Source organism: Tyto alba, unplaced genomic scaffold (assembly GCF_018691265.1).
Source record: "Tyto alba isolate M040663 unplaced genomic scaffold, T.alba_DEE_v4.0 Super-Scaffold_17, whole genome shotgun sequence".
Lineage (NCBI taxonomy): Eukaryota > Metazoa > Chordata > Aves > Strigiformes > Tytonidae > Tyto > Tyto alba.
Window position 1 is genome coordinate 2,765,658 of NW_024881279.1, and position 21,220 is coordinate 2,786,877.

At 55.2% G+C, this 21,220-nt stretch overlaps 1 protein-coding gene across 3 annotated transcripts in view; it reads left to right on the forward strand.

The window, feature by feature from the left end:
- The first annotated feature begins 1,229 nt into the window (after nt 1-1,229).
- FGF1 (fibroblast growth factor 1) overlaps nt 1,230-21,220 on the forward strand; it is a 30,678-nt gene continuing 10,687 nt past the window's right edge. For 2 of the 3 annotated variants that reach the window (XM_042790425.1, XM_042790427.1), the window contains exon 1: nt 3,529-3,669. The gene's annotated coding sequence lies outside the window, so the exon portion shown is untranslated. Of the gene's footprint in view, nt 1,366-3,528; nt 3,670-21,220 lie in introns of those variants that run through there. The other variant, XM_033006278.2, reaches the window with a different exon arrangement.

Sequence of the window (21,220 nt, forward strand, 5' to 3'; positions counted from 1 at the left end):
AAGCCCCTTGTCCCCTGCCCTGGGCCGGCCATGCAGCCCGACAAGTCCCCAGCGGGATCAGCCCCGTCACCTGGGCACCTCTGGCCTTCAGCACAGGAACCTTTAACGAGTTTTATTCATGCAAAGACCCGATTTAGGCAACCAAATACACCGTGACAGCATCCACTCCTCCCGCCGCCCACCATGAAAGGGCACAGATGTGTCCACATGCGGCGCGTGCCTGTGGGGACAGGCGAGATGCGGTGTCACAGCCCAGGCCCTTGTTTTCTGCCCCACTCCTGCCCACGCAGGGTGTAACTCCTGCCACCCCCAACCCCCACTCCCTCCACCCCGAGCTGGCAGGACCAGGCTGCCCTTCCCCAGCGCCCACTGGCACCCTTCAACTTTCATCTGGGGGGGAGGCTGAAAGACATAAATGGGATAAAAATAGCCCTGCCAGTGCTGAGCGTGAGGGGCCGGAGGCACCAGGATGTCCCCAGGGCCCCATCCCCCAGAGGAGCTGCCAGGACAGGGACGGGCAGGACGTGCGCACACTGCAGCACGGCATCTGGTCTCCTGCACATCAAGGAGAGGAGGGGACCCCCAGCAGCCCCCCGCCTCCCCCCAGATCCACACACCCCATCCCCTCCAAGCACTGGTGAGATGCTCGCAACCGGCACAAGGAGGATGATGAGCAGTTTGCTGCCTCGAGATGATTTATGTCAAGGCTGCTGCAAGCCGCCACCATTTTTTTTTTAATTTACTTATCTCCTGTCAGCTTCCTGACAGGTTCTTTTGGGGCGGGGGGGGGGTGGGAAGTGAGAAGAAAGAGGGCAAACAGTTCTGGGGAGATTTAGACAGCAAGAGTCCTGGGGACACAGGGCAGAGGGTGCACACGGGACGGGGCAGAGGAACAGCTGGGCACAGCATCCACATCCACGCTGCAGCCTGTTTGCCATCATCCCCCGACTGCACAGAAGCAGAAATGGCTTTGAAGTGAGAGAGGGAAAGGGTCGGGAAGCACCCACTGACCAGGATCCGGCAACAGGGTTTGACCCCATCCTCCTGGCAGGCTGGCAGAGGCCCCGGGAGGCCTCCGGGTGATGGGGGAGGCAAACTGGATTAAAGCCTTGTCTTTCACCTGGGCTGGAGTCCAGCCCCAAAATAGCAGTCCAAAAACAAGATCACATGAGAGGAAAAAAATAGCAAGGCGAAGGATTATCCATCCTTCCTCAGCCCATGTGGGTGCAGAGCAGCGGCCCGTGCTGCCGGCCCCGGTGCCGCTCAGGTCCCCACCGGCTGATGCCAGCGCCTGCCCTGGCTCCGGCACAGCCCCGATGCCCACTGCGCCCGTCTGAGGGACACTTCCTTGCTCCGGACCTGCCCGTGAGTGCTGCGAGGGGGTGCGGGTGTGCGGCATTCTGGGCCCCCCTGGGGAGCGGGGTGAGGGGCAGAGTAACCCCCGGCAGCTCCTGCTGCCCTGGGGCAGGTCGGCAGCATTGCCTCCCCGCTGAGCCCACGGTGCTGTTCCCCACCACCACCCAGCCCTGTGCACCCCAGCCTGGCAAAGGAGCACTCCCCTTCCAGCATCCCCCACCCCAGTGCCCCCCACCCCAGGCACAGCATCCTGGCAGAGCCACGGGGGCTTTGCAACCCCTTCCCAGATGGGCTGCACCGTGCGCTCCTGAAGTCCTGGCCAGTTTGCAGGCTCGGCCGGGTGTGTGTTGCTGGGGTCAAAACTGGGGTTTCCTTTTCCTCTCGTCGGGCTCGGAGGCAAGGAGTGGGCAGGGAGGCAGGAGGGGAGGACATTCCACTTCAGCACTGGTCCCAGCTTGTACTGGGCTGAGCTGTTTCAGCAATACAGCTCCAAGAGGGATGAAAGCAAAGCCTGGGACCTGGGAGATCGCGTGGGTCTCGTTTTAAAGTTGCAGAAAGTTTTGCCTAAGTCATCTCCGCTCCTTGATGGTGGTTTGGGGGGCAAGAGGAGGTGCGGGGGCAGCGTGTGCTGGGGCTCAGCTGCCCGCACTGGCACTGCTGGTGTACGGCTGGGAGCCGGGCAGAGAAACACCTACTGCTCCCTCGGGGCAAAAAGTGGCTCTATGGGTGAATTAGTCACTCTGCTTCCAAACCACCCCACTGGATATATGGTATTAACGGGCCTCGTAGCCAAGGACGCCCACGGATGTTTGAGGCAGCAAGGTGAGGAGAAGCCAGCCATTGAAAGCCGTCCCGAGAGCCCAGGAAATAACACAGGCAGCTCCTGCAACTGGGGCTTCCCAGGCAGCACCGAGCTGGGGAGGGCAGGGGGAGGCAGAGCTGGCCGGGAAGGCAGGGCCCCCCCTCCCCATGCCCAGCAGCAGCGCCCCGGGGCCGCGGTGGCACCACTGGTGTCTGGGCTTTGGCCAAGGGGCTTCTCAGAACAGGGGGATGTTGCCTCGCGTGAGAAAATGGAGCAGCGCTTCCTAATAGTCCTCATATCCTAACAACGCCAACGCCTTTCATCCAGGAAAGTTCAAGACAAATCCAGGGCCAGTCTTCTTTAAGATTCAGAAATGTTTGGCTCTATCTTTCTTATTTTTTCTATTTTCAACGTGGCTGAAATAGCAGGAGGAAATCTTGTGTGGGCTTGTTCAAACTAAAAAGAAAAAAAGGAAAATTGCTATGCTAGACAGGCCCAGAGTCCACCTGCGCTGCTGGATGCATTAGGAGCCGTCCCCACTAGCTGCGAACTGCACTCAACTAGAATATGTTTTCATCAAAACGTCTGGGCTCAGTTTACTTTAGTCCGGACTGTCTGTCCAAATATACAGGCTCCACGTGAGCCAGGACTAAAAGCCTATTCTAAGCAAGCCTTAGATAACACAGCTTAACCACCACATCAAAGCCTGGAGGCAGGCCAAGCGGTGAAGTCATCGCACTTGCTTCTTTAACGCTGCAGCCGGCTAAACCCGCAGCCTCCGCACGCCGCACAGCCTGCGCCCCACCAGCCCACCACGGGCACCCCACAAGCACCCCACGAGCACCCCACGGAGCCCAGGCCCCGGTGCAGAGCCGGCAGCAGGCACAAGCTCCGGTGAGATTCCCCGTCCCTGGGGAGATGGAGCTGTATTTTTTCGGGCTGACAGCGTTCTCTCGAGCGCTTCGGCTTTTAAGGCCAGGCTCTCTTACCGCTGCCTGCCCCAGCCCCTTCCCTGCCTGCCCCAAGGGTCCCCCAGAGACACCCCCCCCCCCCCCCAAATCCCCAGTGCTGGCACACTGGGGAGCTGATAGGGACCGGGGGGGGGGGTTCGCTGCCATCCCTGGGAGGGCACTGAAACAACCAGCGCTTGCACAAAATGGCACAGACTGCAGTGATGGGGACGAGAAAAGGGACTGACAGAAACACTGCTTTCCCTCCAGTTTGGGGGGTTTTGAGGTGTTTTTTTTTTTTTTTTTTTTTTTTTTTTCTCCCCTGCTGCTGCAGGTGACCGGCCCCGCTCACTCGGGGGGGGGGGGGGGGGCGGACGATGCGCGCATCGCCGCCCCCTTCCCTCCCTCCTTCCCTTCCCTTCCTTCCCCCCGGTATTCTCCTGCCGCCGCGAGGCAGCTTTCAGCATCAGCATTTTTTATTTTATTTTTTTTTTTTCCTCTTTATTTGATCCCGTTTCTCCCCGCGCTCGACACGGCGGAGCCGCAGCCGGGAGCACCGCGGTAGGTACCGCGGGGGGCGTGGGGGTGGGGGTGGGTCTGAGCCCACCGGGCTGCCCACGCGTGCTCTGCCAGCCCCACGGATCCCCCCCAGGATGGATCCCGGCAGGATGGATCCCGGCAGAATGCTGGCACCCCCGAGGGGGCCAGGGCGAGGAGGTGGTGGGGGGCGGGCAGGTCCCTTCTCCAGGGACATCTTTGGGGTGTCAGGGGTGCTGGGTGCTGCTCCTCACCTGGCTTGGCCAAAAAGCCCCAAACCTGCCCGAGACTGCAGCCCACGGCCCCCGGGAGAGAGGAGGGGCTCAAAAACCCCGAGTGCCGGTTCAAATCACAATCTCAAAATTATGGCCAGTTAACTTAAAGCTTTGGGCAGACGCCCGGATCAGAATTTGAATTGGAATATAAAAATCATTAAATTGCAAAACACGATATTTGGACCATTCAAAAACAAACAAACAAAAAGAAAAAAAAAAAACAAAAACAAAAACAAACCAACCCCCCCCCCAAAAAAAAACAACAAACCAAAACAACAACAAAAACAAACAAACAAACAACAACAACAAAAAAATAGAAATTTTGCTGAAGTGACACAGCACTATAAAATGGATCGGTTCTGATGCAAAAAAAATATGTTTCCTTAAAAAATAAAAGTCCTTAGGCCTACTCTAGCCAGACACCTAAGTTCTACTGAAAAATATTATTTGACTTGCACAAAATTTTATAAGTTCAGATCTTACTAGAATTAATTATGAGTAGCCAACCTCTGCTCCCTCCAACCTTCTCCTGCCCGAAGGGGTAAGCACTGAGCATTGCCTCCTCCTCTTCCTCCTCCTCCGGTGCGGTGGCTCCTGGGCCGTTCCCGAGTCCCAGCAGCATTTGGGATGGGTGGTTTTGATGGGAGCAAGCAGGGAGGGGTCAGGATCCAGGCTGGGAAATGCTGGTGAGGGAGGTAAGAAGCAAATGAGTAAAAGCAGTGTTTGAACAAGACAAGATGGAAGAAAAGCGGGTTAAATCACTTTTGTATGATTTGCTGGGGGTGCCACCCCATTCCGTGCCCACGTCCTTTGTGCACCTGCACCCTGAGCTGGCTCAGCACCCCGCTTTGGGCACACCCCCCCTTGCCTTGCTCATGGGCTTCCCGGGGTGCTGCTGCCGTGTGGGTGGGACGTCAAAGGTCCCTCGGGGTCTCGTGCCCGAGCTGCCATCCCCAGTCCTGCCCATGGCTCAGAGGTACCAGCACCCCCCCAGCCCCGTCAGCACCCTCTGGATGGCTGCTGTGGCCATGCTGGGGGGGAGCATCACCTCAGACCCCCACTCCTGGGTTTACTCCCTGCACCTGAGCACCCCAGCATCGCCCCTGTCCCCACCGGCCCCTGGACCCGACGTGCTGCTAACGATGGTAACGGGGAGCCCAGGAACCTCTCGGCCCCTGCAGCAATCGCCCTGGGGGAGCGCACAAGATTTACGGGAAGATCTGCACAAACAGGGGTCTAAAGTTTAATTGGTTCTAAGGGCAAGGCCTGGGCTCGGTGGCGATAAGGCAGCACAATGTCCAATTGTTCTCCCTGCAACACCAGGTCGGCCCCGCTTCCTCCGGCCACTCTGAGCACTCAGGGTGCGCAGGAACGCGCCCCTTGGATTAGGGCTGGAGAGAGTTCGGGGCCACCGAGGTCTCCAGCCAGACCCAGAGCTCTGCAAGCCCTTTGGATAAACTTTCCTTCCCAGCTCCACCTCCGCCCAGGGGATAGACTTTCCCTCCCAAGCTCCCCAAATGACTTTGGCCTTCCTCCCACTCCTGAGACCTTGATCTTCCTCCCAGCCCAGGCAGCTCATCGTGCAGCTGGCTACGGCTCCTTCCACTCTATTCCCCGTCAGCTGCATGGCTCAGCTCCTGCCCGCTGCTCCTCCAGCTGAAGCCCTGCAGTGCCCCGGACCCCTGTCAGCTCTGGGCCTCCCTGCATCTGCTTTATCGGGATTTTTAAATGGCCCAAACAAGCCCAGAGGCTCAGGGAGGTGGCAGAGGAGCGCTGGGGACGCGTGGCCCCAGGGAGCAGCGGGGGCTCGGCCTAGCAGAGCACCTGTGCCCACCCACCCGGGGTAATTAGAGCTTGAAGCAATTTGTCTTTATATCTGGCATCTTTGGTTTGGCTTAGATAGCAGTTAGCAGCTCAGAGCATGGTTGTAATGAGGAGGTAGGGCTAAGTCACAAGGCCCATAAGGATAATAGCCACGGCGGTTTTATTTCAGTCTGTTTCCTCTTGTTTCAATATGCTTCCAAGGATGCACTCATAGAAAAGACCAAAACCAGAATTTCAAGCACCTTCTTAAATATTTGTTTTCTCCTCTGACGTCATGTCAGAAATTAAAAACAAAACAGAACTTAGCACTTAGGAAGGACCTTTCCCGCTCCTCTGCACTCCCAGCTTCTCCTCCCCACTGGGGCCTTGTCCGCCTGTTCCAGGGAAGATTCCCCGGGTCATTTTGGAAGCACCACTGCCCCTTCCCTGCGGAGATCAGCCTCCTTTCAACTGGGTGCAGTTTTCACCAGCTCCGAGGTGCTGGATGTGGCCCTTAATTAGCGCAGGAACCCAACCAAACCGCAAATGCTTCCATCCATTTCTCAGCCAGCCCGTATTTGTGTAAGCCACAGTCTGGGGGAGGAGGCACCGAGAAGGACTTTTAAGAAACAACAATCCTGAACCACAAGCACACGCATTTCAACAGGAAATAAGCCTAGCTTTCAGGTACTAATTAGAGAAAGAAAGTTGCAACTTTTCAGTGAGGAAGCATCACTGATTTTTATGTTAATGGTGCAATAATTGCTAGCTGGTGATAGAGTCTCGCGCTGCCTGTGGACCCCGGGCTGGCCATGGGAGGTTCGGGCTTTTCAGGGCTGGTCCGCTCTCAGGATGCCCAGGAGCACCCTCAAGATGAGATTTGCTGTGGGTGCCGCTCGCGAGGGTGCGGGGGTGGCCGTGCGCACCCCTCATTTTTGCAAGGTGATTTCCCTCTGCATCCCCTGCAGTAGAACCCCTCGCCCGCACTGCACCACCCTCCCCTCGGCTCTGCACACCCACGGGGACAGAGGGTTATTTCTTACTCACTTTGTCCGGCACTGGCCAGTCCTGGCTCTTCCCTCTGAGTCTTTTTTTGTCTGCAAATATTTGCCTCAATTTGCCAAACGTGCTAGGATTGCGCAGGGCCGGCGGGTGCTGGGGGATTTTCTTCCACACAGGACAGAAACCATTTTCTAGTGGTTGTTTGCTGTGGGAAGCAGCTGCGTAGCTCTCTGGGGCGAGGAGTGGTGTTTGCTGCCTGTCTGGCCAGAGCCAGTGCAGCCGGCAGCGGCATCCCGCCGAGCCCTGGCTCTTGGGTTCAGGCTTTCAGGCACTTGGGCAAAGGCTTTGAAGATGGGTGTGTGCCTGAGGTGCTGCACACATCTGGGGGGCAGCTGGAACGTCTCATGTCCCATATCCTTCAGGCTCCAACCAAAACCATTGCCAGGTGCCAGTTACAATTTGGCAACGTGCTCGGTGACGTATGAGAGACCCTCTCGGGACCAGACACCCCAGTCCCTGTGAGCTGGAGATGCAGGTCCCACTGGGACACCAGGCACCCCTGCAACTGGGTGACCCCCCAGCTCTCCGAGCAAACATCTGACGATGCTTTAGGCGCAGGAGGAGGGGTGAAGAGACACCTTCTCCACCACCCACAGCTTCAAAGCGAACTGCAAGCACCCCCTTAACAGACAGAGAAACTATGCTTGTGGTTGTTTTTTTTTTTTTTTTTTTCCCTTAACAGAACAGTGGATTTGTACCACCAGTACAATCCAGCTAGCCTTTTCTAAGCCCAAATCTCTCTGGCCCTCACAGGCTCGCTGGACTTGCCACTTCCCAGTGTCACCTACATGTGCAAACCTCTGTGGCACTTGGGGTGCCACCGCTGGCCGAGCCCGGGGCACGCATCCAGCGAGGGGACAGTCGTATCACCCCCTCTGGGGGCACAACGCGTGTGATTGCACCCACATCCCTGCAGGCTGCTGCAGGGCTGGGGCCAGGAGGGTGGAGGGGGGTGCTGAGGAAATAAATGCCCTTGCAGGCATATTAGAGAAACTCCTATTAGCTTTTGGCTTCTGCTTAGCAGGAAATAAGATTATCAAACGAGAGCTGGTGCCTCTGGGAGCCTGGCGGTGTTGCAGGGTGCAGTCCATCACGAGGGGCTGTGGGAGCGGGGTGGGTGGCTGGCCATGCCCTGACCCCTGGCAGCCCTGGAGGTCCCGGGGCATCTCCCATCGGAGTGGGGGTGTCAGCCTCGCCCTGCATTGTTCAACCACCCGTTTGGGGTAATTGCAGAGTGACCTCTGAAAATACAGCTGGGTCTGCCTTCATCAAGCGTCTCAACTGCTGGAGCAGCACCATCCCCTCCAGAACCACAGGAACACTAAGTACGTTCGCCCATTGCATTAAACAACTCCCCTTTTAATCATCCTTAATTTCACAACCCCCAAAATCACAGGAGTTGAGATGAGATGAATGTAGTCCTTTCTCAATGAGGGTTCAGAAATAAGAGGTTGCAGGGAACGGTGGAGAGAGATGAGTGATAACAGCAGGTCAAACCAAACCTATCACCAGCAACAGATGAATTCCCCGAAGACAAAGCCCGGCCACCTCTGGGATCCCTCTGACCACAGCCTGTCCCAGTGCAGGCTCAGCTCACAGGGAGAGTCGAGACCACCAGGAATTTACAACCGGAGTGGACCTGTGGGAAGCCTTTTCCACCTTCCACAAGCAGAAATCCAATGCGAGGAGCGGCGGGCATGGCCCCGAGCACAGGCAGAGCTGCAGCCGGGAGGTTCAGCCTTTTCCACAAGACAGTCCCTGACCTGAACTTCCTACGAACCGGCTGCCTCCAGAAACACGCTGCAAAACGACGTGTGCTGGGGTGTATTTGTCCGTGTGACTGAGAGACCACAACCAGAGCCTTGAGACACACGTTAGCATGTGCACTACATCTTACAAACCCTTTTACTAAACGTTCCCTAAACAAGAACCTATATTCCAGGGAGGTGCCTGGTGAAGCCTGCCCTGGCCTCGCTGGCTGCTCTGCCACGGCTGAGCCTGGGTACTGACACCTCACCCTCTTGAGCACAGCCGGTGATGGCTCGTGATGGCAGCATTTTTAGAAATCCTGGGTACATTTTCCGCCACTTCAGAACTCTAAGTGATTATCATTTGGGCTGGAGGCCTGGCTGGGTTTGTCTTTCAGACAGCTCACAATAGAAATCTCTTTGCAGAAGAATTTGTTGAAAACCAGTTCAGCGAGAGAGAGGGGGACTATTGCTTTGTCATGGTATCTCTGCCCCAGCATGTTGTGTGGCCTTCATGAATGCAGTAATCCTCCCTCTCTCCCCATTTGTTTAAAGAAGAAAGATGCCTGACTCAGTATTTCTCAGTAATGGCAGTTACTATTTTTTGCCTCATTTCCAACATCAGTGTCAGTTGTTTTAATGCTGTTGGAGGACAAAAGCGGGTGCTGAAGCCTTGCTGAAGCAATCGCCGACTTGCAGGGTCTATATGCAATGAAAGCTGTCATGTAACGTGTTTGACACGGTGGGGTGGCACTGCCCTCCCGAGGGACGGGGACTCCAGCTTCGTGCCTGGCTCGGAGGCAGCAATGAACTTCAGCCAGGGAGGAGGCAGAAGCAGTTCTGCAGGGTGCACAGCACCCGGCATCTGAGTGTAACAAAACCCTGCCCGCCACAAGCCCTTCTTGCTAAAAGCTTGTTCACACGCTAAAGAAAACAGCATAACAAAAAATGCTTCATGCTCCCAGCTGCTAAATGTGGCAGCTAAAGGCTTACGCGGGCCCTCAAAGAGTGCCATGGTTAATATTTATGAATTCCTTTCAAGAATAGCTAATACACAGCCAGTGCTAAATATTATTCTGTTAACCCCAGCATAGCATCTTAACATGCATCCAATGGTCCAGCTTAAAGCCTAACCTCTGTTTTAATGACATAACAAACCCCGCTCTTCGGGGTCTTAACTAACTCAAAAGTGAATTCAGAAGAGGCCCCTTTCCCCTTCTGTTTGTGCTTTCCCAAACTCGTGGGTCTGACCCTTCCCGGGATGAGACAGAGGCGCTTTAAGAGGAATGAAATCACCCCAGAAAACTGCATCCTCCAGAGTGGTGTCAGCAGAGAAAGATAAGGAGAGGAGAGCAGAGGGGAAAAACAGCGATTAAAGTGATCTGGTAACCGAAATAACACTGCACACTGATGTGAAAAAGGCAGCTATTCCAGAAAGCTGGAAACCTGAGGAGCATGGAAGGGAAACCATCACACCGAGTGACAGAGCCTGGAGCTGCCTGTGGCCGCGTGCCAGGCTTGAAATCCCAGGGTGATAATTATGGTCACGGAACGATTCCCCTCAGCATCCCTCCAGCCCAGGTGCAGAAGCTGCCGCGCTCTGCCCGGCACCGGGCACGGCCCAGCTCCCTGCCACCGCTCAGTGCACAGCCTGCGGGTTTGGTGGGGGAGCACCAGCCCCCCCCGGGCACCCACCTCTGCTGCGTAACGCTCGCGGGAAAAATCACCCAAAGCTGCTCCGACCTGCTACCTCGCACAGCCCGCCCTGCAGCTTCAGAGCCCCTTCCCGGGGTGCCTCCTGCCTTGTACCCCCTTACTAGGTTGTGCAGCCACTTACTGGAGTGCCTGCTGCCTGTGTCCCCCTTTTCTAGGGTGTGTAACACCTTACTGGAGTGCCTGGTGCCTGTGGATCCCCTCTTTACTAGGGTATGTATTCCCTTACTAGGGTGTGTACCCCCTTACTAGGGTGTGTAACACCTTACCGGAGTGCCTGCTGCCTGTGTACCCCCCTTACTAGGGTGTGCAACACCTTAGCAGGGTGCCTGCTGTCTGTGTACCCCCCTCTTTACTAGGGTATGTATTCCCTTACTAGGATGTGTAACATCTTATCAGGGTGGCTGCTGCCTGCGCACCCCCTCACCGGGGTGCGTTCCCCATACCGGGGCTCACGCTGCCCCTGGGCCCAAGCAGCCGTCCCCTGGGGCAGCCAAGCCTGACAGCTGACCCTGAGGACAATGATTAGAAAAAATGCAGAAAAGGGCTTTCTGCACAAAGCGTTTTGCAGGGTGCAGGTGCCAGACTGGCTGCTGTGCCCAGGATGCCAGTCTCAGCTCCGGCTCCGCACCACTGACTCACAGGGTGACATCCAAAACCCTTTTGTCCCCTTCAGACTCATTTCTGGAGTGCTCTTGTCCTCTCTGTGTTGTCCTCCCAAAGATTTGCACTTTGCCCACAACGGTCTAGACACACAGTTCATAAATGACTCATGACTCGCTTAGGCTCATAAAGTCTGTCCTTGCTTCTGGCTCTTAATTTAGATCTGTGCTTCAAGAGTTGAAATCTGGGCGTCAGCTTTGACCTCAGCTCTTTTCTTCCCACGCCTCTGGAGCAGGAAAGCTGCCTGTCCCACCTGCAGACGAGCCTCGCCAGCGCTCGCCCGTGCAGGGACCTTATTTCTGCAGAAAGCCCGAGCTCGCCAGCAGCACCTCCCGGGGCAGCTCTCCCTTTGGAAGCCACCACAGCCCATGGCTGGACAGCTTCTCCTCCTCAGCTGCTCTCGGGCATCCCCAGCGCGGCTCAGGGACAACATCATGCTGCCCGTGTCCTTCCTCAGCGAGCTCACACCTCCTCCTCCTCCACCCCTGCATCCCTCTGCATGGACAAGGTGGCAGAGCTGGGCACGATCTCCTCCTGGCACTAAAAGACTGTGCTCCTGTACCCACCCAGGGCCCTTCCCCGGGTCCTGTCGCAGCCACCGGCCACCCCGAGCTGGAGCCAGCCCCGGCGGTGGCCCGTGCAGGGCGCACAGTCGCCCATACGGACGCAGCTCCCGCCTGGCCTCCCCAGCCAGCAAGCCAGCCTCCCGGGCACAGTCACCCACACATGCTCAGGGTGGGCCCCCCCCCCCCTCCCCAAATTGCACGCCGAGCCTTGTCTGACCTGCACTCAGGTCACAGAACAAGAGCAGGAGCCCCGAGCGAGTCATTTCCCTCCTTTGCTCTCATCCCACGCTGCCCGGGCGGACAGGAGGGGGAGATCTTTACCGTGACAAATCCCAGCCTGTGCATCAAAAGATGAACTCCAGATCCAAGCTGCTCGCTTCCACCAGAAACGCTCTGCACGCCGTAAAGCTCCCCCCCCGCCCCGAGACCAACGCCGAGCACAGGAGCGTGGTGCCGGAGCTGCTTTCAGCAGCAATCCCCTGCCACACGCTGCCTGGGACTGTCACACACGCGTGGCCGTGGGCACGGGTGACCTTCTGTATCCCTGTCTTCTCCACGCGCTTCCAACCCCCCCCAGCCCCCACGCAGGGTTGTTCCCAGAGCCGTGGCCTGGCAGCTCCCCCAACCTGCCCTGCCTTTCACCCACTCAGATCATTTATTCCCCCAGAGAGGTCACTTGTTAATTCTCTAACAGCTGCACATCCTCACAGGGCATGTTTATCTTCTACAGAAGAATACTACTCAATTGGGTACATTTTCCACTGGAATTTCCATCTCCCTTTATAGTTGAGTTTCAATTGCAAGTCATATCTTGGACATAAAATGCAAGTATTTAACATCAAGTAAAATACCCTCCCTTCCTCTTCCTTCATATTCCCTTTGCTGTGGGGTGTTCTAAAGAGCTTCCAACCGATGGGAAGAGTTTGCTAACTGCCAAACTCTCCGTGGGGTTTTTGTAGCTTACACCTGACCTGGTGCTGATGCGATTCTCCGTGGGTTCCCACGCGTGGGTGCCACACAAACCGCAGCGAGTGGTGGAGGTGGTTGGGGGAGGGGGTGCTCATTTACTTCCTGGGGACCCCAGCACGGGGGCTGAATGCACAGCAACTCTGTAAGAAAAAGATAAAATCCCACTGGGGTCCTGACCGTGGCATCCCTGGCCGGGCAGGCAGGGATGGCAGCTGATGTTCCCCAAAATGTGGAGTTGGGACATGGCATCTCAGGCCCATCGCCCCTTTCTGGGGGGGCCCTGGGGGCTCAAGGCTTCTGTTTGAGGGGTCAAGCTGGAGCTGTGCCTTGGGGTTTGCTGACCGGCTCCTGCTGCCTCGGGGAGCAGCCGGCAGCATCAGGCGCTTTGGGGGATGTTTGGGGGGTGCGAGTGCAGGTTGGAGCAGCCCTTTCCTGCCCACATAGTGCTGTGAAAAGGGGATGTTTGGGCCCTACGACCAGTCAGGTTTAGGTTTCAAAGAGGAAAGCTGCATATACCGGGGTGCGTTTATATAATTTTTAAAAATTCAGCCGAGCCAAGCCAAGCATCTTACGAATTGCACTGGGATGGAGACACTCCGTAAACACATAAAACATTAACAGCAGCATGCAAAGTCCCTGCAGGATGATCACTGCAGCCTGCTCCCAGCACTCTGGTTATTCCGGGGCCGTGAGCAGCCCCCATGTCCCAGCACCGCTCACAATGCTCGCATCCTGCAAGGCTGCCTTTTTTTTTGTCCCAAAGTTTTTTGGTTTAGTTTGGCTTGTTTATTTTTTTTCCACTTGGACAATCCAGGGCACCTTTCTGCCTCCCGTCATTGCTAGCATCCTCAGCTGCATCCCTGTGGGCCAGCCAGGCCCCACAGCTTTCCCCTAAACCGGCTGTGGAAACACCGGGCACGACAAACATCCCCGTGTCTCTAGACTGCCCACTCGGGAGCTGAAAATAAACAGCGTGGGTGTCACCTCTGCGGGCAGCACTCTGCCAAGCGCTCAGTACAGCACCAGAGTCCCATCAGGTAGCTAAAATTGCAGACTTCTCTCCTGCAGCATGCTTTTTATGGTGGTTTGTTGTTTACGGAGATGAGAAAGGGTAGAAGAGCCTTCAAAAAAATATTCCCTTGCCTCTGAGGGTACCATTATGGAAACCCGCGGCAACGGCTGAGGCAGGGCACTGTTTTCCTTGGAGCTGCCTTCCCAGATGTGACGGTGAGGACCAAATTGGTGCCCACATCTTCAAGGATACAGGTGCCTCTGTATAGTCCTGTCTGGGACAAGGAGGACCGGAATTAGGGCTGTATCTTCTACCAAGGTCTGGCACGTCCCGGCGTGTGATTCATGCTCCTTTCTAGGCTGGAAGTGAGGATGACAAATGGAAGCCCAGTGTCCATGGGCCTCCAGAGCCACCCACTGCCTGGACCCCAGAACTCCCCAGGTTTTGCCTAAAGACCATGAGTCAAAGCAGCGAGCTGTCTGGCTCTACAGACAGCAAGAGGTGGAGATGCACGGCTTCTCTCCCTAGTTGAATCCAGTGACTAGTTATCCACAGCTAATTAGTCTGGGCCTTCTTGCTGACCTGCTCATCTGCACTTAACAAGATTCAGCTTTGAGCTTGCCTTGCTCCCATCTTTCATTTGAAACTCTCATTGCATGCTCTTATGCACTGCAGTTTTACACTGGAAGGCATTTTCTCCAGCCCCAAAGTCATGCAGATAAGAAAATTATTATTTATTGGAGGATTTTCTTGATAATAGCAATTATTATCTCAAGCTTTTGTTGCACTGTTAGGTTATTGAGCAACAGTGTGCACAGGAAAACACAGCCCGAGCTGTTTACTCAGGCAGCTCAGAGAAAAAAAACAGGAGTTAACATCCATAGCTACTAGATGCTAAATTTAAAATAAGATACTGAGCTACAGAATTCTTCCAGCCAGTTTTTCTTAGAACTTAACAAGACAAGCTATATAGTCCTTATACAAATATTTCAGAATGAACATAATTAACTCCCTGTGCATATTCAGCATAGTAAATCACTGCTGAGTTTATGGTGAACCCAGAAACCAAGCGATTTTCCTTGGAACAACCAAGACTGAGACTATGCTGGAGGAAGTTTGATTTCTGAGTGATGATATGTCTACTGATGGTTAACCACGAGGATGGATGTGGGGTTTCACTTGGCCTGGAGATGAAACCCTCAATTCTAGCATCCTCTGCATCTTTGGGGAAGGACATGGTATAAAGTCTGAACCCAAACTCAAAACCCCGTTTTGAAGCCTGAGCCAAGCCTTGATTGAGCTTGGCCACCCTTCAGAGGGCCAGCTGCAGGAAGTGTTGCATCTGACACCACGTGAACTTTCCTGCTTTTCACTCCCAATTCGAGCCTCATGCCTTATTAGCAACAGCATACCAAGATTTCGGACCCGTCCGAGCGCCGAGACGTTGGCGAGGGCTCGAGGGTGAGAGAGGGTGACCAAGAGGAGCAGTGACCAGGCACGTACCTGAAACGGGGCCATCAGCAGGGAGGTTTTGCTTGGGGTGGGACCAGAGGGCTCAGACGGGACGTGGTACACCAGGAGAACCAGATCAGCCCCTTGGCATAAGAGCATTGCACAGAGTGAAATTCTGGGGCTAAATTCTGTCATTTGGCATCAGCCGCTGGTGTTCCTGGGCAGATCCCTGCACATGGAGCAGGTCCCCGCTGCAAGCAGCCACGCTTCTGCGGGTCCCGTATCGGGATGCTCCGAGGGACGGAGAGAAGGGAGGGGAGCTGAAGAAAAACACCCATAACCAGAGCAGGAAAACAAAGCCATGAGAAGCCTGCCCGTGGCCAGGAGCAGCGGCGGCTGGCGCTGCTGTCTGTCCATCCGTCTGTCCGTGGGCGTGCGGGGTGGGTGCTGGCGGCTGTGGGGCAGCCACACCTGCAGCAGCAGCCCAGACAGCCTGGGCGCTCCCGCTTTGTGGTCTGACATCGTGCCCAGTGTCCTGCGTGGGCACCAGGGGGGACGGTGACATTTGCAAGCTAGGTGAAGCGTCACCCAGCTTAAACCTCCTGTCGGGAACTGGGCAGCGGGTCCTGAGGTAGGTGTGGATGGGGTGTCAGGAACTGGGCAGCAGGTCCTGAGCCGGGTGTGGATGGGGTGCCCGCTGCAGGGACCCCGCTGCAGGGACCCCTCCATGCCTGGGAGCTGATGAGCAGGACCTGAAGCAGGGAGATGCCACTTGCCCCCTCCATTGCCATGCCGCGGCACACCGAGTGCCCCCCTGCCCAGAAGGGTTTCCTATGTTGCCACAGAACATTTCAACCTGCAATAAGCAATTAGTTTTTATGGAATCCCTTGTGGTTTCCACTCTCTTCAAATGCTTTTCCCCTGGGAATTAAAACACAGCCAGACCCACAGAGAAGAGGTGCCCGCGGCTCCGTGGCAAATGCCCGAAACAAGGTACCTGCATCATCCCTGGGTCCTCAGCAGCCTCAGCAGCCCACAGCCATCCTCCTCGGGCACCAGAGACGAGGCCATGAGGACTGAGCAACTCATGGCACGTGCCTGGGGCTGCTCCCAGCCAGTCCCATGTGCCAGAGCATCTCGGTCCGTGTGAGTGAGGTGCCGGGAGGCAGCGCCATGGTGAAGCACAGGAGGAGGGACGATGCTTTGTGGTGGTCTCGACGTGAGCCTGCGAGGGGGAAAGGGCGCTTGTGAAAGGCAGGCAGCGCATGCCATCTCCCGTGGGGAAGCCCTTGGTGTTACTCCACTAATTGTCTTTTTTAATGAGGATGCCAGTTGCGGTGCTGCTGGGGCAATGGAGTTGGAGGTGCCCGCAGCGAATCCCCTGGGATGAGGGAGCAAACACCGGGTGCAGGCAGGCCCTGGGCTGCTCCTGGCTGTGTCCCCCCAGCCAGCGCCGGCACAGGGGTCATGGCCACGGCTCTGGCAGCCCAACACTGAACCCACTGTCTTTGCTTAGACCCTGGTCCCCAGGGAAGACCTGCAGTTCCAGCACCAGGTATACTGCCCTCACCAGTAATTGGTGTCTTAAAATAAAGGTGAGCGCTCTGCCGGGGCAGGGAGGGAGCCAGGCACGGGCCTGGGTAGCAGCACCCACCCCCGGGCTCCTCCCCGTAGGTGTCCCCTCGGCCACTCTAGATGCAACACATCCTCCACCCCGCGCTTGGCTGGAGAGACTGAGCTTTTGCGATTCTCCATCCAGTGTGTTCTTCTCATGCAGCAGGGCCCACACATCTGGCTTGCTCGGGGAGTTAGCGCTTAAATCTCCCACATGAGGCAATGGGATTCGCTTCTGCAGCCAGCGTTGCTCGTGTACATGTCCATGGTCTTGGTCTGAACCCAGACAGGACACATGAGGCAAGACTCTCCTGGCAAAGCTCCTGCTCTCCGGCTGGATCAACTCCTGGAGCTGGAACTGTAATTAAGTTAATCACTAGATTGCAAAAGGCTGTGGGTGGGGAGGTGGGAGAGGCTGGAAGATAATTAGGAAGCGGATCATCACCTTGTTTTCCTGTCTCCCCACCAATGCCACCAGTTTGCTGAGATGTCGCACTGGACATCCCGGCTTGAGGAAGCAGCTGGGCTGTCCCAGCCTCAAAGCCCCACAGAAGTCACGCACAGCTTGTGCACGTCTCAGGACCTCTGAGCAGGGACGTCCTGTCCCCAAGACACGCACGCATCGCCGGGGCTGCCTCTGCTCGGGGGAAGATGAGACAGGAGCTAAAGCAGGGTTGGGGTGGCATGAAATGGCCAAATCCAGCCATGCTGGCCTCATGGATCTCCAGCACGGTGGGGAGGCAGGCTCAGGCTGGGCAGGGCTCCTCGGTGGGGTGCCAGGGGAGCTGCCAGGGGTGCTGGGGGAGCTGCTGATGCTCTCAGCACCTCAGGGAAGGCGATCGTGGGGACCTGCCCCCTGAGCACATGTTTCCCAAGGGCTGGCAGTGCCCCACTCGTGTAGGGGCTCCCCCAGGGCATCCTGCGTGGTGCAGGGTTTTCTGTCTTCACCTGGAGCCAGATGCCCTTCTCTAGTACGGTCATTTATTTTTAAATGCTGCCTCAGAGGGATGGTGAGCAAAGGGACAGGTTAAGCCCTGCTGCAGTTCATAACCGAGCACCCCTGTCCCTTCCTCCAGAGCAGGATGTGGCCTTTTCTTAATCTGTCTTTACCATGATGCTCGTGGTGGTCATCATCATCCTTTTTCCAGCACAGAACGCTCTCGCTCTTGCCATTAGTGATACCTACTCAGTAAATTGCTAAAAGTTTCATATTTACAGTCCTGTCTGTTTTACCTAACACAAATCCAGTGTGACCTAACCGAAATGACTGTGTTTTCCGGTGAAGAGCAGGACATGATGACAGCAGGCATTAGTTAAATTAATTTCTGCAGTTTTGGACACACTTTATACCACATATTCCACCTGCAAAGGGTAAAACCTGTCTGATAAATATTTCATTAAGCAGTTAATCATATTGCTAGAGATAAAATCACCTTGCCATAAACACTGACTAGAAACAAGCCAATGCGTTCCGCTGATATGCACAAAATGATCTATTACATATTTATCGTATGCTTTGCCCGATCATTTATTAAGTCTTTCTAAGAGGATGCAGAGTGCCGGGGCTCTGAGCCGTGCCTGGCAGCGCCAGGGCCCGAAGGGGAAGCAATCCTTGCAGGCCGGCTGTGCTGCTGATAACCTAGATCCACCGTGCTGCAGCTCCGGGAGCAGCCGGCGTGCGGGGAAACCTCGTGCTGATCTCTAATCTTTTCCTAAGTGAGGAAATCCACCCCACGCAATGGATCGCGAAAACTGACGATGAATACGATCCCTGTTTATCCGAGAGATGTTTACTCTGCACGCTCAGGCAGTTCTGGGATCGCCCCAAAGCCGTACCCGTCAGCCCGGCACTAAGCACGGGGCTTCTGGAATCCCTCAGGACAGACAGTGGGCGGAGGAAAGCCAGAGCCTGAATTCCTTTAAAGCATTTCACCTGTTGTGTTTTCCATCCAGCTGCCTGGGAAGCGGCTGCTCTACCCAGGTGGCTGCAGTGAGAAGTGGGGATGGGCAACGCACCCATCGGAGGCGATGCCTTCTGATCACAGCGGAGCCACGCACCCCGGAGTAAATAGGATTTCTGCTTTAATGGAGAAAATCACGCTTTCCAAAGTGAAACTAACTGCAGTGTTTCCACTGAACTCACCAGAGCTTCAGGAGACACTGCTCTCATTAACTGAAGTCTGACTCCTGGGTTTGGCTGGCCTCTCGCCTGTTTGGAGTTTGCTGGATGATCGTTATCTGATCAGCTAGATGACACTTGTGATTAACTGCACCTTTCATCAGCACATCCAGACTTGTTCTGAGGAGGTGCTTAACAGCAGCTAACCACAGCATTTCCTCCCAATCTTCTATAAAGGACTGTATGCAAAGCCAAGGACAATTTTAATGTATTCGAGTCAACCTCCAATCTTGTTTTAACCCACGGTAGGTGAGATATTTCTGTTTTTCTCCACATAGTAGCCAGTTATTTTATACTTAAGGAAAAGAAATAGGCTCACCTTAGCTGGTCACCTCACAGCTTCAGGTACAACCCATGGGACAGAGGCACCATTTGGGTGGTGACGAGGCTGTGCTGGCGATCCAGCGCGCTCAGCTGCAGACACCGCGCTGGGCTCCACCAGCTTCTGCTGCCACGTGCCTTCACAAACCTGCAAAATTGCTGCAACTGGTCGCAGGAAAATGGATCTTATTCAAGCACATCAGGAGGAGCCTAAAGAAAAAGGAGCTGAAAGGAAGTTGTTGGAGAGATGGACAGGAAAGAAAAACAAGCCGAGGAATTTTAGCAACAGGATAAGGGACTCTGTCTCCCCACAGTTCCTCTCCGCTCTCGGGCCGGGTAACTTTTGCAGTCTCTGACAAGGCGGCTCGTTAAGCTACTCACCAGTCAGGCTGGTGGATGGAGGTTTGTGGATGGCAGTGGAAGATGCTCATCTCCCAGCTGAGAAGCAGCAACTTCCCATCCTTGCTGTCTCCAACTCCTGAGTGTGTGCAGAGGGGTGGCCAGAAAAGCTATGGGGTTAGTTCCCCTGGGGAGCAGGGACCACAGCAGGGACAGTCCCCTGGGCAGAGGGATGTGCCTGGAGCATGTCCAGCTCTGCCAGGAGCCCCACGGGACCCAGCATGGCTCCTCTGCTGAGCCTGCTACCGAAAACCCGGGGTGCTCACAGTAGTGATGGGATGTCAGTCTTAGCTGGCCACTATATTTGTGTCACAGGAGCCACAAGAGAGCCATGAAAGTACCCCTGAAGCCACAGACAGCCTGGTCTGAGCGTGACCTGGTAATCCAGACATGCAAAGAACTTTTGGGCCATTAGCAATCCCCCAATCTGCCAAACTCTCATCAACACCAACTTTATAATGCCAGCAAAGGGGAGAACAGCACTACCGAGTGAAATCTGCATTGATTTTAAAACAGGAAAGGAAAAGGATGTCACTCCTTTTTCCACAGCCCCCAGCGTGCACTGTTATTTCAGAGCTCATGGAGAGTTCATCCGTTATTGGCAACGTAACCGGTCCTCGATGTTCAGACTCAGATACTTGCAGGGTTTGGGATTTCACATCAAAGCCACTGGTTTGGCCACTGCAGCAGCAGCGGTCGGTGATAAAGTTTGGAACCAAACCCAAACTTCTCAGAATTTCACAACTATTCCGGTCCCGCGCCGGGCTCATCTCCTCGCGGCTGTAAGGAGCACGCACGCTGCAGTGCTCCAGCCACCAAAGTTCAGTAGGACCTGTTTAAAATTAACATTTGGGTTTTACTTTTACTCTCTTCTTAAGTACTTTTTGTCTTCAGCCCAGAGGAAGAGCCGAGTGCCGCGGGGCTGCTGACGGAGCTGGGGCCACCCCAGCACAGATGCCCCAGGACCTGCTCCCGGGGACGATGCCATCCAGTCTCAGTGGTGGTTTTCTGTCAGGCAGCACACAGGAAAGCTACGGGAGTGAAGCGGATGAGCGTGTAACACAGGGGTGGGAGGAAAGAGGAAAGCCATGAGCACAGCCAGCCCTGGACTCTCCAACCTGGGCTCCCATGTACTGTCCTAATGTGTCCAACGGTGCCATCTGCATGGCAGCAGCCATCCCCCTCTTACAGCAGTCTCATCTTGGAATATTTTCTTTTCTCCATGGGGCACCAAGGAACCACTGGAGTGTGGTGTCTCTCGGCTTAGCATCTTGGAGAGAGCTTTCTGTTCTGCTTTAAGCTATTTAATAATTTTGTCGGGCTTCAACCCAAAGAAATAAGGCCTTTTATGTTGTCTTTGGTTCAGGTTCTCTCTCTCACTCATGCTTTTTAATTCCCATAAAAACCTAACATGTTCCTGCCAAAAGTATAATAGTAGGGCCATGAGCGGTGGTGTGCATAGAGTACCGGCTCCACAGTCATAAAAGTATGAGAACAGCAATAGTATTTAGCAAGGAGAGACAATGGGAGTGGAAAATAGTGTTCATTCAGCTTCTCTTGTGGAGTCAAAGGCAGCTGGCAAGAGCTGACTGCATTCTAAAAATAGCAAAAAACCTTAAAGGAAACCTGTGAAAATGAAGAAGCCATTTCCAGTCAAGCTGCTCTGTTGAAGCCATCTGTAGGTGCCCTTGAACGTGCAGACCTTGAGGTGACCAAGGGGAACATCCCAGCCTGCGCCTCACTTGTGCAGGCTGCAGCCTAAGTTTGCTGAGATCCTGATCCGAGCTCTTGGCTTCAGG